Source organism: Excalfactoria chinensis, chromosome 5 (assembly GCF_039878825.1).
Source record: "Excalfactoria chinensis isolate bCotChi1 chromosome 5, bCotChi1.hap2, whole genome shotgun sequence".
Taxonomy (NCBI): domain Eukaryota; kingdom Metazoa; phylum Chordata; class Aves; order Galliformes; family Phasianidae; genus Excalfactoria; species Excalfactoria chinensis.
The window spans coordinates 20,073,435-20,085,775 of NC_092829.1; the positions used below are offsets into that span (position 1 = coordinate 20,073,435).

Below are 12,341 nucleotides of genomic sequence, written 5' to 3' on the forward strand. Positions count from 1 at the left end.
CCCCGGCACACATCTTACAGGAACAAAGGATCTGACGAGCAAAGGCTTTTTCCTCATTACCTGCAGCAAAACAGTGCTTTCAGTGTCCCACTGCAAACACCAGGTGCAACGGTGTACTTATTTCTAACATTTATATATTTTTTTCTCCTTTTCAGGAATTGAAGAGAGAAGAGAAAAGCAGTTTAATGCTTGAGTCAGATCAGTCTGGAAAAGTTTTTGATAGTGTGGATCATCTAACAGAATAGAAGAGTACCATTAATTCTGCAATGTTAGTATCTGCTTTAGACATCAGCGCAAACAGAAGCAGGTAGGAACAGGATGAAGAGAAACAGTGCTGAGTAGTCAGCACCCTGGGTTCTCTGCTTGTGTGGGAAGAAAGGGTTAAGAAGCCTGCCTTGAGGTTCACTTTGCTCTTCCTGGTTTGTGCAAGGCCAGAAATCAATCAATTGCACTCTCTCCTTTTCTTCCTGGGTACCACTGCAGGAATATCATGCCCAGGATCTTGTTTAAATCCACGACTCAACTCTGTCAAGTCAATTCCTCCTATCCTCCCTCAAGCCCCCCCACCAAAAACATCCCCTCCCCTCTCCCTGAAAATGGGTCTCCTGAACTCGTTTTGCTAATGTATTCTCAAACCAAATTAGGGGCCCTGACTCTCGGTGAAGTTCGTGAGTTAGTCGCCGCGATGCACTGAATTAAAGATACCATCTTGGACTGAAATCAGATTAGAGCCCACACACACACATGCAAAAGCCCACTTTCTAATCAATTTTATAAAGGGCCTTCAGCAGAGATACACTAATGGTATTGAGCTAAGATCTTTAAACTAAGTCTGCAAGAAGTCTGCGGAGATAAAACACACACTGTATTAAAGAGAAAGCTCTTCACTGCGCCCTTCCCACTGGGAACCCAACACACACTGGAAGAGCACCGCACAACACAAAGCAGCTCTCCTGAACCCAAAATGTTCCCTCCCACCCTACTCTGTTGTTTTCCTCCTTCAGACCTTTGAGTCTTCTCTTTCACTTACCGTCAAGCTGCAGCAGAAGGTTCCTGCACAATGGGCAGAGGACATGGGAACAACGATGCCCTGGTATGTGCTAGGAATTAGACATAATGAAAACATACAGAACTTTTTAGGCCTTTTCCATACATCTATAATCAGTGGGTGAGTGATTAGCTGCTCAAATTCAATTAGACTTCCTACTTCAACGCAGCTGCCTTGCAATCACATACAAGATGCGAGGCACTGCCACACTGGTTGGTGCATGTAACTGGGATGTCACAGAAGCCACCTGCAGAAATGTGAGAGTCACTGTTTGGTAAGGGGCTCCCCTTGGAGCAGTAGCTGTGCACACCTGTTGTCTTCACATCCTCCTGTCCTTGTGTATCTCTGGTTAGCAGTGGAAAGTCTCACATGTGGCATCACGTTTAGCTCTCTGAAACCACTTCTCTGAATTGAAATGTGGAGCCCAGAAAAGGAAGAGCAAGATAACATAAGAAAAAAATTGTTGGGCAAGATTGCCCACAGATGGAGGCTCTGAAGGAAAGGCAGAAGAAAGAGTTTATAAAAGAAGCTGATTGGTGATTTAACAGCCCAGCAGTTGCTTGGTCACCAGCAGACAAAGAAAAGCAAAGTGAAGGCTCTGTTTTTGCAAAGTGTTCTGTGTCAGACTGGGAAGTAATTTTTTGCTCTGCTTCAATGTTTTCAGTAGAAGCACCTCAAAATATTTCACACGCTACAAAGTCATATCTCAGAATCCAACATCAGTCTTTGTAGCTACTCACTTTCTAAGATGCAGCTTCTAAGAAAAGGATGAGCAAACATGCTAAGGTAGCAGAAAACCCATGTCTTAACAATGATCCCATCAAAAACAGAAATTTCTCTTTAGCTATGAAAAAAAAAATGCTTCTAAGATTCTTAAAAGTTCTCATATGTTCAAGATTTTCTTCATTTCTGAAACTCTACCTAGCTAATTGAATTGTGATGTTCTGCATACACAGCAGAAACTCCCCTCAAAATATTGACAGAAATACATCAAACACAAAATACATTTCTCCCATGAGCTAACATACACACCTGCCTAACAACACACTGGAAGGGACCACTTGAACTTTCAGAGGGCCAGCCTTGAAAAGAGTGAGCCTATTCCTGGATAGGTGACAGCTCCCAGAGCTGGGCAGGACACCAGTGTCCTCCTGCAGCAGAGAAAACCCCAACAGCAACAATTTTGCAAGATCTTGAGCTCTGCCACACTATTAGCACAGAACAGTTTCTCGGAGCTCAGATGGGCTCTCCCTGAGACAGCTTCAGGCCTCACACTGCTGTGGAGCTTTATAATGTTCATGTGCTGAGGACGATGCCAGTTTTCAATGCAATTAACCTTTACAGCCTAATGAAATGGCTCTATTGGCTATGGTGGCAGCAAGGAGCCCCTTGACACTGGCAGGTTCCTCCTGAGGATGGGTTATCAAGGTTGCAGAGCATCACTGCTCCACTTCTATCTGCAGGCTGCAGCTAATCAATGCCAGACCTGAAAGGAGCAGGCAATGCCAGCCCCAGCACTGCACTCCAACACCGTATCGATCTCTGGGAGGAGAGGGGACTTGAGTCTGCGCCCACTGATCTGCTGTGTCACAGGCAGCATTCTTCCAGGAATGTACTCAGCAGCAGAAGCACCCTGCTGGGAGAAATGGGAAAATTCCTTAGGTGGAAAAGAGCTGCCTCATATATGATACGATGGTAGCAAACTGTCCTGTGGCTTAGCAGATCTAGGATGAAGCTTAGGGCTTTTGTGTTTGCTGATTTATCCTCCTTAGCTGAATTACGATAGGCACATCAATGCTTTCAGGGTTGGGTGACAACTGCTGTACCCAGTGGCTGAATTTTCTTTCCTCCCAAGAAACAAAACCACAGTCTATGCATAAAGCAGCCTCTCATCATGCAAGACTAACAGCTTTCTCCCTTGTCCATCTTTGTTGTTCTTTTAATAAGGCTTACTTTCGCTTACATTGCTTATGGCATTTTCCAAATATTAGATATATCTTTCAAACACAGATCTGGCTCAAACTTCAGAAAACATACAATCCCAGAATCAACTGCTCTGTTCCACCATGAGAAAGATATCCAAGGCTCTGCTCCACATCCGACCTGAAGCTTTCGTTCATTTTCATAAACTCGCTCAGTGAAAAATAAAGAAAGGGAAGAGGAGCTACCAACAAGCAGGGCTTAGGAGCTGTGAGGTATTGTATACATGCACCTCCCACTCTCCCACTAAGAGACTTTCTTGCTGTCAGTGATGTATGGTGACATCTTCCTAGGACTGAGTGAAGCCTGTTGAATGACATCCTGTCACAACCACCTTAGGTGCTGGCAGCAGTGGCAAGAGATGAACTTGAGTCATAGCTTTGCCCCAGTTACTGACCTGGGAAGTAATTAACTCATCACTACCGCCTTTCTTCAAGTTATAGGCTCCCAAGAATAGCAGAGACACATAGCATTCATGTTGGTAGAATTCAAAAACTTCAACTTGTCCAGTCTGTGGCAGACCATGGGAGAGGCCTGGCTGAGTGGAGGGGAAAAATGAACCTTCAAGCAGAGAAAAAAGACAAATAATGAAGTCCTGGGAAGCCCCAGGTAAAGAGCCCTGGTAAAGAGTCAGAGCCAAGCCAGAAAAGTAGGAAAAACTGGGAGATGGGGTAAGAAAAAAAAAAACACCAAAACTCATTAGACTCCAAAAGATGGCAGAAAAGGCAGAAAAGAGAAACAAAAAACAGATTCTGGTAACTGCAAATCAAAAACAGCCTGGATCAGTTTGCAGCAGATCTGTGTCAAAAGGAGACTTTCAACAGGTAAGCAGGAGAAGCAAGAAAAACACTGTGTCCTTTGTCTTTGGCATGGAGTAGGAATAGACGCAGGGCGTGGACAACTCAATATAGATGCTGCCAGGGCAAAAAGGTCTCTGAAATTAATGCTTACACATGCAGTGCAATACACAGAAACCTGCTCTCAAAGGAGGATATCTTCCAGAACTGCAGAATGAGCTTATCTCCATATCTGAGTGTGAAAATCAGGACCACAAGTGCAGCATATATATTTATATCTATATAAATATAGGAGGCTGCTTGTAAAGAGGCAAAGGCTTCTTTGCCATTCAGCTCCAAATTAGCAGGAATGCTCCCATCTTTCTCTGACCTATGTCAAGGTAGAACATATACACTTGCGTGGCACATAAGATTTCATCTAGACTATAAAGACTGAAAGTAAAGGACTTGGTATGTGGCACCCACCTTCAAGAATTTCTTTCCACTCAAGCAAAAATAGAGAACAATCTGATCTGTGAGACTGTGATAGGGCTGGCTGTATTATTAAATGCATTACTGTCATTTAAAAAGTATTTCACCAACCCACGGTGTTTGTCTCATTAAAGAATCTTCCCATAAGAACTTGGATTCCAGAGACAGATTAAAGAAAGGAGATATTTCAATCCACAATTTACCAGCAGGGGAGAGAATCAGAGACTTAAGTCTTTGCTCGGGTCACCAAAGGAACTTATAGGAGAGCTGGGAACTGGGCTTTGATCCTGATCCCAGATTTATAACACTCAGCTTCCTTATGAAGCAGAAGTTAGGAGAATAGCAGAATCCAAAGAGTTACTTTGCATGCTTCCAAGAGCACGGAGCATATTTAATTTATCAGTAGGGACAGAATACCACAGAAAATGAACTGGCTTTTTATTAAAAACCAACAACAACAACCACCCCCCATCAAAAAACCTTTAAATTTTGCTCCAAAACTCATGCTAAGAGTACATCTAAAGAGTTTTCAGGATTTTTTTTGTTCCTTTGTGAAATGTTTGCTTACGTTTATTTTCATTTATCTTAAGAAAAAGATCGCTTTCACTGAGAAATTAAAGCTATACAAGGACAACTCATTTCAGCACAGCTAGAAAAAAAATCAATTTCCTCAAGTTAAAGTTTTACTCTTTCTGTGAGAGAAAACAAACAAAAAACAACCCCACACATCCTAGAGAGAATTCCCACCTGCTGGGAACATGAACCAATGAACCAGATAGCAAAATGTAGCTCTCAAGAGCAGAAACATCCACCTGAGCACCTGTAGAAAGGAAGGAAACGGAAGAGTTCCCTCTGTCAGGCCAGGAAGCATCAACTCGGCTCTCAGTGAGCACCACAGCTAGGTTTGGGGAGTCTGTGCTGCCATCTTCAGGGATGCTTGTTTTTTTTCTATGACCCAAAATCGCAAACGAAGGCAAACAAAAAGGAAAGAATTTCAACATAAAGAAAGCAAACAAGGAGATGACAGCTCCACTCTTTTCCCTCCAGGACTGCTGGGTGCCTTGTGGAGAATCGTGGAAATTAACACTGGGAGAGACAAATAAATCCTGCCTTGTCCATGCATTCCCAGGCTGCAGTACAGGTAATCATTAGTGCCTGGACCTGATTTCTCTCTCTTCTTCTAATCCAGAATGGGATCAGGTGACTATTCAGCGTACCTCAATAGCAGATGCTCATTTGATGCTAACTAACCATCTTCTTTACGAAGCAATTTCAAAAAGACAGAGACCCTGACCCCTTCCCACTGGGCTGAGTTAAAATGAAACAGTTAATTGTGTGCCCGCAGGGTACTAAAGTCCTGTTTGGTGAGAATATATCACAGGTATTAAAAATTTCATGTATGTGTTATTCTCCCTCAGACTAAACAGCAAGATTTGAGAAACTGTGGGGACAAATGCTGCATAACAGCAAAGGGAAATTGAAGAGGACAAATCAGAATCTCCTTGTTTCTGACCCAGCAGCCGTATATGTATCTCAAAACATTCTGAAGTGCCTTTTGATGTGTGCAACTCTTTTTTTTTTTAAAGGACAACCAATCCTACAGAGCTGTGAGCTCTTTGTCATTTCTCTGAGTTTTTACCTTCTCACAAGTATTTCCTTTTGTTTTATTATTTTTTTTTTCTCCAAAACTGCTTCACAGTCTCTCAGCCACAGTGTCTTTGCGTATCACTTATTACGCAACAAAATTCAACTTATCAATACTGTGTTTTCAGGTTGAAGATCATGTCCCTGTTCCTTGCCTGCTATGCTGGGACAGGACTTTCTTTGCTGGTAATAATGCTGACCCAGTGGGAGCCATGCTCTTCAGATCTCCATTGCCCTCTGACCTCACTGCCCCCCAGTAAATATGAGTGCTCCATATTCTCAATACATCTATGTGACGGAATAAGAAATAATGTTTTTATTCAAATTAAGCACCAACTATAAGCTCCTACATAGGTCAGTATAATGGCTGAAGGTTAGAGATATAAAACTGTACTATCCTGTTTTATTAAGAACCTATTCTTGCTTAAGGCTTTTGGCTTTGTATTTTATTTCATCTAGGATACTGATATTACCTCACAAAATTGAAGACTGTTTTTGATCCGCTAGGGTCATTTTTAAAAAGTGATGATTTACAGTGAGTTTAGAAGCAACTTGTAGCACTTTTCAACCGCAAGCACTTAAGATGCTACTCAAAACGACATGTACAGTAAGGGCCTGTTCCACTCATCTGTCTCTGAGGCTTAATGCTTACAGCCCAGGACCACTAACTGAAAGGAGCATTACGTCCTGTTGGGACTGTAACAGAAAATAAGCAACAATGAAAATTTCTGAGTTGAAAGTTAATCAGAATTCAAGCATCCATCCAATAACCAATACTGCAATGCAACTGCCGGTGCCAGGCTGAGATGTCAGCAACAACTCTAGCTCTCCTAACAGAAGAGACTCCTACTGGAAAAGCTGACTGAACAAAGCAGAAAGCAGTCACATTGCTGATAAATTATTATTAAGCCATTCCACAAGATTTAATAGACAGCCTCTCCTCAGATCATGCTAGCCCTTCTGGTGATCCATCACACGCAACACATCACCAGCCTGGTCCATCTGCTTTGAGTGCCTTTCCAACATGCACCTGCCTTCCTCTGTGCCACCCCTCACTTCACAACGGACTGTTTGACACTGCCTCATAGCCAGCACCCACAACACTTCCCGCTACAGGACCTGCACTTCTAGAAGCACTGACAGAGAGCAGCTCACCAATGATGGGTGAGATATACAATGAAGGACTCACGCTATTATTTCAAAACCTTCCTGAAACATAAATGCACTCACAGTCAATAAGACTGGGCAGATTACTCTTCTTTTTCCCAGTCCCGGCTTGCTGCTGGGCTGGGGGAAAAACAGAACTAGCAACACCATTTTTTCTTCTTTGTTTTCCGATCTCTTTGCCTTGGTGCCTCCTCACTGCTTTCCCTACTTGCACCAGCCCTCAGCACACCTCTCACAGCAGGCAGCATGCCGCAGCCCAGTCCTGCAAAGAGGCATTCCTGGCATTGTCCTTGGGGAAACCACAAAGCTGCTGCTCTGCATCTCAAGTCTGAATGCAGATGGGGAGCCACACAGCACGCTGGGTTTGTGGGGCTGCACAGAGAGTCAAATACATGGCCAGATCAGAGGGGACAGCAGCAGCTCGTGCCGGCCACCGCAGAGTGGCATGAGCAGAGCCAGCACGAGGCAGCTCACCCAAGCAGTGCTTCAGTTGGTGCAGTAATATCAGCCTAACACTTTCATGAGTGCTAAGTTCACACAAAAATGTTTTTTTTAAAACTCACCACAGGCGATTAAGCTGTGATCTAGATTAATTAGCTGCCATATTTCATTTTTAAAACCAGAACTGGCCCATGCTGACACTGAGGAAACTTATAATTTTTTCACTCATAACTAACAGCCTCTGGTTTTTCCACACTGCCTGGAGGCAAGGGGCTGCTCTCAGCCACACACCGCTAGGCCAGGCTGCACTGCACCCACTGCAGTAGCCATCTTGCCATGCTGCCAGGACAGGTGGGGAACCAGAGATCTAATGGAAGTGCTGACCCTATCATAACCTATGTGCCCCAAGCAGCATTGCTTTGGTGTTGAAAATAAAAGATTGATGAATTGTATAATGTACTTCTACCGCTGTTAATTTTTCTGAGTGCTGCTGGTTGGTGTCTCCTGGAGGCTAACGGGCCCCTTTGGCCACACAACAGTATTTACTTCATCACCGCATCTGGATGCAAAAGCTGTGTCCTTGTCCTTTGAAGGGATAAAGGGACTGTGACAGTGCACATTAAGGAAAGGACAAGTCTCACAGAGGTATAGCATTTCTGCATGGAAACAGGGTTCACCTTCTGCCTCCTATTTCCTGTGAAGGTCCTTCACTTTGCACCTTTAAATCCCTAAATAAAGAGGAGACAAGCCACAATCTTGTTTATGCAACATCACAGACTAGCTTTACCAAATCTAAATTGAGATGACAGACTCTGCTCTTCAGCCCCTATTTTGCTCCCTGTCCATTAAAATTATAACAAATGCTGTTCAGTCCGCCTCATAATTCAACAAGAAAGCAACAAGTAGTGCCCAGTAATCCTGCAACACAGCACTGAGACTTGAAACCAGCAACAGCTTGTGGAATGGTCCAGAAAAATCTTTACAAATTGGTTGTAGTTCTCAGTTCCCTCCTTTTCCAGGTCAATGAATGTGAGTTACTTCTCCCAGGGTTATTCTATAGTATTTCTATCACACTGAAAAGTACAGCTGAGCTATTCCTTCTTTCACACTAAGTCAGTGTTGCTCTAATTCACACCCAAAGCTGCACAGGTCTCCCAACCCACCCTGCCATGCTGCACTATCCCTGCCTTCTCCGCTCACCTGGAGCAGAAGAGCTGCACAGGCCTCCTACCAGCTGCTGATGTGCATCTTCCTTCTATAGTAGCAGGGATGCTAAATACACTGTAATAAATCTCCTCATCCCACGGGAACAGTTCACTTTCCTCCTGCCCCACGACATTACACACAGCAGCTCTTTCCAATGTCAAAAGCACCATTTCAAAGCTGCTCTGCCCTCTGAAAGATCCTGCTGCCCTATTTCTCTTCTCTGCCCTGCACAGTTTGCCCCTCACACCACCCAGGCTCCCCGCAGTAGGCGCAGGCAGCAGGCTCTGCTCTCAGCCAGCAACAGAGGACACTGAAGGGCTGTCAGGTGGGAGGGACCCTGTGTGCTGGCATGAGCAGTCCTCACATGTGTGCCTCTTCCTCGTCTCACAAGGACATTGCCGACACTTTCTCTTTGTGGCAGAGAGAGAGTCCGCAGATTTGAAGGAAAGCCCATTTCCAGTCAAATGGTCACACAGGGCCTGTTGAATGTAAAAGGTGAGAGAGAAACACCACAGTAGTCTCGCGAGGTTTGACCCCAGTTTATAGGTAAATCCTATTCAGTTTTAGCAGAACAAACCTATGCATACACTAGAAAAAAATTTCACTCTTCCTGTCATCTCTCCTTCCCTTAAAGCTGTTGTATCCAAATTCCAGCTTTCTTCAGGAAGAAATGGTTCTGTGCACATGAGAAAAGTAGTGAGAAATACATTTTTCCTTCTATGCTGCAGAAAGAAACCTTAGTCAAGGCAAGACACAGGCAGCAACTGCTGTCCTGGGCTTTTCATTCACCATTGCTCTGTCACAGCGTGAGCTCAAGCTTCATGACCCTTGTGTTATCCTTGCTTTTCTCTCCTCCAACTCACCATCTCCAGTCAAACACAGCTCACAGTGGAAGCATACTGTTTACAGCCCAAAACGCTCAAGATCATGCTGCACCATCAGCTCTCTCTCGGACCTCCTGTCTAGAGCGGCGGGACACTGCCTGACATTGCTTTACACATTTCCTAGCAGCACCAGAGGTTTAACAACCCTACAGAATCAGACAGTGTTAAATCTGTATTTCCTACCCACACGTGAATATCAAGGAGATTTTGCTTAAGGCACAGTTACATTTGCCTTCCATTTTTTTTCCTCAATTTTTTTTTCTATTGTTATAAAGATGTAACTGCTGTTGAGTTTGATAGCATTTATCTATATTTTTTTAAAAAGAGCTTGAAACAAGATTCAGGTCTGCACCGTTGTCTTGTTCTACTCTCCTTATTGCTTCACACAAGCCCTTCTTCCACAGGTTTCATCTTCACTAATTTGGCAAAGGACATTCTCATCTCGAGCTTTCTGGAATTCTCCACATGCTGGAACGCTGCTTTGGATACCTGATATACTCTTCTCTACTGTGTTTTTACCCCAGTAATATTCCTTGCAACTTCAGAGAGTTCACACTTCACCTCCTCTCACACCTCATTTGGCATTTTGTCCTCTGTGCATTTTAGCAATGCATCAAACTGCTCCCCAATTACCACTATGTAGCCTTCCCCAACGTACTCCAAATTATTCCCAAAGGGCTGAAATAATAATTTCATGCATTGGAAGCACAAAGCTTGAACTCTGAAGGAAGTAGCCAGTGATCTGAGGCACTAGCAGCACCTGGCAGAGTTTTAGATGAGGAAAATGACTCCCCATACAGAGCTCTAGGGTTTTATTGTTTATTTTCCCCTTCAATACAGTATCTCGTATCAGTTCCAGGTATATCTTTCCCTACTGTGATGTTGAGTTGAATGGCCTAATATTAATGTTGTGCCAGTTTTACACTTCCATGTGCCACCTGATTTTGACAGTTACTTGTCATTTACTCAAGTATAAATACCAGCCATTTCAGATCCAAGCACCTAAGAAGACAATTTTCAAAGTAAGTTCCTAAACATGCTTGAAGCTTGTAGATGGCTTCTTTATCTTGTGGCTTCTGCTTGTCTCTTTTCCCATATAAATTCTTAACACCAGCCTCTTCCTTCAACAATACTGACAACATTTCATGGTTGTTAGTTGCTTTCAGAAGATGGAAGTAACCTGATATAAATTACCTACTGCTGCAAGTGAAAGAGAAGGTGTGAACACGTCCTAGAAGGCAGGCAGCAAGTACCAACTGTATCATTACAGGTAGAAGGTCTTCTATCATTGTAGAAGTTATTTTAATCTGATTTCCCCCTCAAAAATTTTTCTCTGTGATATCAAGGGTTTTTTTTCTGATGGCTCAGTAGTCCACATCATGAAAAGAGGCAAGCCTTTATCCTAAGTCTCACACTGGTGATGTATCAAAGATGCAGAGAGACCACTCCAATGGCATTGTACCAGAAGAAACAAGAGACATTGAGGACTGGGGGTCAAAACAAGGCAATTCAAAAATGAATGGACTGCTCTCTGTTAAATCTGCACTTAATTGTTTCTCACTGCTATTCATTTACCCTGCTAAGAAAGGAATCATATAAAGCCACCTACTAGTAAGGAAAAAGATAAAGAGACTATTTTGAACAAGTATGGTGCAATTAATAATATAAAAAAGTAAAAAAGGTATATTCTAGACTCAATGAGAAATTAGCTACATAAATTCCTGTATCTCCTGATGAGACAGAATTGATGCTCTCAATGAAGTGGTTATGAATTTCAAGCCAATGTACCACCTGTGGATTCTTGCACAGGCTTCAGTAGCCCCACAGTTCAGATCCCAATGACCCAGTTACTCTCCCACCTGCCCATACAAGACACATCACAATACACTGTCCATGAACCAGGTGAGGATTTACTTCTCCTTCAGGTTTTTCCTTGATTAATCAAAAATGTCTAGGTGTCACATTATTAGGGACAGACTGGCCAACTAGATAATTTAAGACACCAGAAAATGATTTGATAGGCTCAAATATGAAGAAAAATATGAGACTGCTTCATTTAGGAAACGAACATATCAAAAGAAATAAACACATCAAAAGAAGTACACAAATCAGAGATGCACTCATAAAGATGGTAATGTATTTCTCAAAGCTACAAGGGACTAAGATGGGAAGCTATGTTTTTCCTCTCCTAATCAAGCTTCTTTACAATGAGATCTCCATAGCCAAGAGAATTGCTCCTTGGTGGACATGGTGACAGCTTCCAAACATTGTATTAGCAGGATGAGGAACAGAGTTTGCAGGATACAACCTGTGAGGGATGTCACAAAGTCTCCTCAGAGGCTTCAAAAAATCCATGACGATGGCAATATTCTCCTAGTGCAGCAATAAGAGCACCACCAAGGTGCCCAGGAGAAACCCATGTGTACTTTTTAGAGGACAGAAAAATCTGAATGTTTTTAAAGAGCCAGGCTGTGAAAGGTGCGATGGTTGGTCCCAAGCAAACACACAGCCCCCAAGCAGCACTGTGCAGTAGCATTGGGTAAGGCCCTGCACATGGCTGCTGAGCTCTGTCAGCTCTCACACACACTGCAGCCACAGGCAGGTGGAGGGTAAAGCCTCTAGCCATCCTCCAATGAGGAAAGACAAACTGTTCTCCTTTCAAAGGACAGTTCTATCTGTGCCTCCTCTATTTATACCCAAATT

General features: G+C 43.3%; 1 protein-coding gene across 4 annotated transcripts in view; it reads right to left on the reverse strand.

Annotated features, from left to right (window-relative positions):
* ESRRB (estrogen related receptor beta) overlaps positions 1-12,341 on the reverse strand; it is a 153,737-nt gene that overhangs the window by 52,682 nt on the left and 88,714 nt on the right. The window contains exon 1 of one of the 4 annotated variants that reach the window (XM_072338274.1): positions 1,031-1,100. The exons of the other annotated variants lie outside the window; for them this stretch is intronic. The gene's annotated coding sequence lies outside the window, so the exon portion shown is untranslated. Of the gene's footprint in view, positions 1-1,030; positions 1,101-12,341 lie in introns of those variants that run through there. 4 annotated transcript variants of the gene reach the window in all.